This window comes from Dipodomys spectabilis, unplaced genomic scaffold, assembly GCF_019054845.1.
Source record: "Dipodomys spectabilis isolate Male_0828 unplaced genomic scaffold, ASM1905484v1 ptg000491l, whole genome shotgun sequence".
Classification (NCBI taxonomy): domain Eukaryota; kingdom Metazoa; phylum Chordata; class Mammalia; order Rodentia; family Heteromyidae; genus Dipodomys; species Dipodomys spectabilis.
The window spans coordinates 918,778-924,777 of record NW_024871168.1 but is presented as its reverse complement, the minus strand read 5'-3'; positions in this window follow the sequence as shown (position 1 = coordinate 924,777).

Sequence of the window (6,000 nt, the reverse complement as noted above, 5' to 3'; positions counted from 1 at the left end):
CTTATCTGAAAACAGAAATTGGCACTGTGGCTCAAGTGGTAGAGGGCTCCACTTGAGCTGAAGAACTCAGGAATATGTTAATACCCTGAGATTAAACCACAGGACTGACAAAAATACAATTTAAAGAATTGAAGCATTAAGGCTGGGAAGGAGACTCAGTGGTAGAGTACTTGTCCTGAATACATAAGGTCCTGGATTTAATTCCTCAGCACCACATAAGCAGAAAAATGTGGAAATGGCTCTGTGGCTCAAGTGGTAGTGCACTAGCCTTGAGCTGAAAAGCTCATCAGGTATAACAGCTAGACCCAGATTTGAGGCCCTTATACCACCACCACCAACAACAACAAATTAAAGCATCAAACAACCTGAAGTTATTGTCCAGAATAATGAGTGCGGCATTATCAGTTTAAATGCTTAGTGACTTTAAGCCTAGTTTAAAAGGGGAGGTAGTGGGCAATTTGTGTGTTTGCCAAAACCTACAAAATTATTTTGTACTTTACCAAGGAGGAAGAAAGGAGGAATTGGGGGAAGGAGGGGAGGTGTTTGGTGACCTTGCCTTTTGGTTCAGTGATTGTTTTCTGGAGTCGAATTCAGAGAAATTCTGTTTGCAATCCTAGTTGCATGGTGGGGGGAGGGGAATGAAGAAGCAATGCCCTGGAAGTGGTTTTGTCCTGTCCTTGGCATAGTTCCAAACGTCACTGGATAATCCAAGTCCCACTTCAGGACCAAGAAGCCTTGAAGAGTACTGATCCATTAGGCAGATGGACCTAACCACAGCCAGAAAAGGTAAAAAATGCAATGCCGTGGGCAGCACTGGAAATCTATACCAGGAAGAGTGTTTTATATTTTTTATTGTAAAAATACTATACAGAGGGTTTACAGTTACATGAGTAGGGTAATGAGTACATTTCGTAGTGAGCATTGTTACCTCCTCCTTTGTTTTTCAACTACTACCCTTTCCCTCCCCAACTCTCCAACTCCTCCCTCATTGACCATTACTCGACATTGTAAATTCATTTTCAACACAATGTCCTGTACATCTCATAATCATAATGGGTCAACCTGCATCCCCATTTCTGCATTCTGCTACAACCTTTCCACTTCCCAAATTACAAAATATGTATATAAGGTGCAGAACACTGGAAACAAATACAGTGAAAACAGGGATTTTACCATGGGGTATACCATGGGGGGATGAACTTACAAAAGAATCACATAGCGCATTATAAGTATATTAAAAACAAAAACAAGAAAGAAAAATCACTTGTGTGTCTGACTTGGGGTCCTTTCACTTAATGTCACCTCATATGGTTATATGGTTATACGTCCATAGCCTTTGATCTTCTCTGCTTGTCCTAGACATGTACTAGTCCTTGCAAACAAGGGAAACCATGGGACATATGTTTCTTTGGGCCTGGCTTACTTCACTTAATATAATATTTACCAAGTCTTTCCATTTCCTAACAAATGTGACAATCTCATTCTTTCTAATAGAAGCATAGAATTCCATTGTGTGTGTGTCATTTTGTGTGTGTGTGTGTGTGTGTGTGTGTGTGTATCACATTTTCTTGATCCATTCATGAACTGAGGAGCATCGAGGTTGTTTCCATAAACATGCTTGCACAGGCAACTTTGGTATGACTTTGTTTGTGATCATTTGGGTAAATGCCTAAATGCCCAAAAGTGGGATTGCTGGGACATAGGGGAACTTTACATGGAGTCTTTTGAAGAACTTCCATACTGCTTTCCAAAGTGGTTAAACAAGTTTACACTCCCACCATCAATGAAATAGGGTTCCGTTTTAGCCACATACCCTCTAAGGTGTTGTTATTAAATATCTTGATTAGGGGCCGGGAAAGTGACTCAGGAGTAGAGTGTTTTGCATTGTATGCATGAGGCCCTGGGTTCGATTCCTCTGCACCACATAAACAGAAAAAAAAATTCTTGATTATAGCCATTCTAACTAGAGTAAGGTACAATCGCAATATTCTCTTGATTTGCATTTCTTTTGTGGCTAGAATAGTTGAGCATTTCTTCATGTATCTAATGGCTATTTTTATTTCCTCTTCAGAGAAGTCTCTCTTTAAGTTTTTAGCCCACTTAATTATTGAGCAGTTGTTTCTCTGAGGATTCGATGTTGGGGGATTTAATTTTTTGAGTCCTAAGTACATTTTACATATAAGACCTTGTCCATTTTATAACTCGTGAAGATCTTCTCCCAGAATGTGTGCTTTCTATTGATATTGCTATCTATGAACTTTGTCTTGCAGAAGCTCTCATGTTTCATGCAATCCCATTTGTCCAACCTTTCTTTGATTTCTTTTTTTTGACCATTGTAATATGTTTATTACATACAGACTGTATCAGCACTCGGAATTTATAATTCCATCTCATCCTGTAATAGTTTACTCTTTACTTGTTTCGTAAAGAGATGAATTAAGGAATGAATTCTTTAACTTATTTTTCTTTACTCTTTGTATCTATTAAGAAAATTTTGGTATGTGTTAAAAAGCCCTAGATTTTATCCTATTCCTTCATGTAGAGTTTTCATGGTGTCCTCTTTTATTTTGAGGTCTTTGATCCATTTGGAGTTGATTCTTGTGCAGGGTGATATATACAGATGCAGCTTTAGTTTAACAGGTGTTTAACCAATTTTGCCCACACCATTTACTCAAAAGGCTGTCTTTCTTCCATTCTCTTTTTTTAGATCCCTTGTCAAAGATTGGGTGGCTATCGGTCAGGGGGTTAATTTCTGTGTCTTCAGTCCTATTCCATTGGTCCTCAAGTCTGTTCTTGTGCCAGAACCAAGCTGTTCTTATTACTATGGCTTTTTAGTAGCGTTTGAAATTTGGAACTAATATTGCTCTAGTGCTGTTCTTTCTGCTAAGAATTGACAAACCTACAGCCAGCATTATACTTAATGGTGAGAAGTTAAACCCATTTCTTATAAATTCAGGAATAAGATAAGGATATTTGCTCTCTCCACTCCTTTTCAACTTAGTATTAGAATGCTAGCTGGGGCAATAAGATGCAATCTTAAAGGGATCCAAATAGCAAAAGATGAAGTAAAACACTCCGTCTTTGAAGATGACATGCTCTTGTATTTAATGAAACCCATGGACTCCATTCCCAAGTTACTTGAGCTGATCAGAAACTTTGGCAAACTAGCAGAATATAAAATTAACCCTCAGAAAATAAAGGCTTTCCTGTATTCCATTAAAGATAAGAGTGCAGCTGAAATTAGGAAAGCAACCCCTTTTTACTAGCCACACAAAAATAAAATACCTAGGAGTTAACTTAAGAGGTGAAGGACCTCTATGATGGGAACTTTAAAAACCAGAAAAGGAAAATTAAAGCAGAGCTATGGAAGTGGGAAACTTCCCATTCTCCTGGATTGGGAGGATTAACATCATGAAAATGGCAATATTGCCAAAGGCTATATCCAAATTCAATGTGATACCTACCAATATCCCAATGTCACTCTTCAATGAAATAAAAGACGCAATCCAAAAATTCATATGGAAGAATAAAAGAGCCGAAATAGCAAAGAAGTTTATTGTGATTCTCATATTGTATTGCCACCTTGATTCTACAAAGTTATTTATGAATTTTTACTTTCTTCCCTCCCTTTGGATAAAGCTCACAAACACCCTGCCTCTAGCTCCCAGACACTTAACTCTTAGCTCTGGACAATTGTTCCTAGAGAGTGAGTTACTTAATTGTATTTTGAGCGCATAAAACATGCATATAAAACTAGCAGATTTTGATCTTATGAGAAAGCAGCCTTTTTTTTCCCCTCTCAAGTTATTTCCTGATAGGCATTTTTATAGAGAATCTGTTTTCATTTATAAATGAAAGACTGGTAGGAAACTATGTTCATAATCTGGCTCCTTCGCTCACACCTCAACACCTAAAACACAAATTTCACAAAGCATTTACAAGAAACAATACAAAAACCAAACATTGGAAATGCTCAGATGCAGAACGTTTTACAATACCCAGAATACCTCTGCTGTTTGAGGGAGGGGCTGTCTGTATAAATTAAAAAACAAACCCAAAAGAGCAGCCAGGAGTACGAGACTTGAGTGTCCCTGGCTGCTACTCCACGGACAAGGAGCACGGAAGGGCTTCCTGAGCCTGCTGGAAAGTGCATGGAGGAGAGTTTACTTGCCAGCCTGAGTACAAAAAGTTGGCTTCACCTGCCTGGGTCTGTCTTGTTTTCTCCCCACAGCAGAGCAGAATTGTCCACTGCTCTACGGAGAATAAATACTGTACCAGCCAATCTGCAGAGTGGCTTATGTTTGGTCTGCACACCTTCCTAGTTAGGCGCCCCCTGCCCCACGGTGTGTGTGTGCTCCCAGGGACTGATCCTCAGGGCCCAAGCCCACGGGGCAGGCATGTATTAGATGTGAGTCAGTGACACTGTGTCATTTACACAGCAGCTGCGGGGTTGCTGCCCTCGCTGAACAGCAGGTGCACCCTGATCTTCTCCCACAGCCCCAGGCGAGGTGCCCACAATGGCCCCATATGGGCAGGCTGCCACTAGGATCCTACTTCACCAGACAGACCAGCATGCCAGATGAAGTGGCTGCCACCTGAATTATTAATTATTTTATGGAGCAGTATTAAACAAAGTGATACACATTACTGTATATGTTATACTATATCCTTGAGTCTCTAGTCCAAAATCATTGAACTATATACTAGCAAGAATGGATCTTATTGTTTGTAATCATAAGGCCATAATGGAAAACTGAAATAAAAGTACAACAAAACACTTATCCATAAACACGTGATTGAATCTCAGAATTTGAAAAAAATTGTAAGTAGTGCAAATGAAATTATACTAGAATAGTTAAATAAACACAAAATACATTACATTCAAATGTAAAAAAAGTAATTACAGACAGAATTCCTACTGGATATAAAAATATTACAATGATTTAGAAGGTTGAAGTGATATAGGTTATATATTTTGTTTTTACAAAACTTATTTATATTTCCAAGTTTTGTTTATCTCAGTGAAGGAAAATGTTAGAAAGTAGATATATGTGGCACCTCTTGCTTGCAGTACCAGGAAGGGGTGTGGCACTTCCTAATGGGAGTCTTGAGATGAAACCCACACCCAGCCCAAGTAGACCCATCAGAGGTCCATGTGGGGACCCTCAGGGGGTCCAGGACACCGCATTGCTGCTGCAGCAGGTTCAGGACCTTTCCGGTGGGCTGTAGCCAACAAGGTTCCATTAGTGACCAAGCCAAGCAACCCAGACTCAGGTGCCAAAGCCAGGGAGGAAGACAGGGTAGATGCTAAGTCCTGCCTTTCATCTCTGCAGCCTACATTGCCAAGGCAATGTCTTTTCCCCTGCTTTGGAGAACAACGAGGGTAAGGGGTGACCCCATTGCCTCCAAATGGAGTATCCCTGGAATGGCATCCAGACCTGGGCCCATGTGGGCCAGAAGGGTGAAGGAGGAGTCTACACAGCAAAGCAAGAGGGCCTTCATTCCCTCGGTGCTGCAGCTGTTGTGCTGCAAGTCCAGGCTTCTCTGACACTGATTGGCATATGTACGGTTGGCCCTGTACCCGAGTCCACAAGGACCAGAAAATGGAGGTCCACAGAGATGCTGAAGGGGCTCCTGGTTGCTGAGCTGCTGCAGCTGTCACAAGCCAGCTGGCAGAGGGTCCAACACATGGCTCCAGTAACCAGACCCCCTTAAAGACTGATGAGGTGAACCATGGCTAGGCTGCCTGGCCCCAGGGGGGCAGACTGCATACCCAGCCTTCCTTTACCCATGGACTGTGCAGTGTACAAAAATGGTGTCCCTCACACTGCACTCATGTGGGCAGGCAGTGACCTCAGAACAGAGTCTCCCTAGCATGGGGAATGCACTCAGGAGCACAGAAGACCAGTACCAGCACAACTGGAGGAGGAGAGGGCAGCAGTGGCCTCAAATCCAGACCCATGGCTGCCAGCTCCTGGGTGAAATGGAGCAACTGAAACT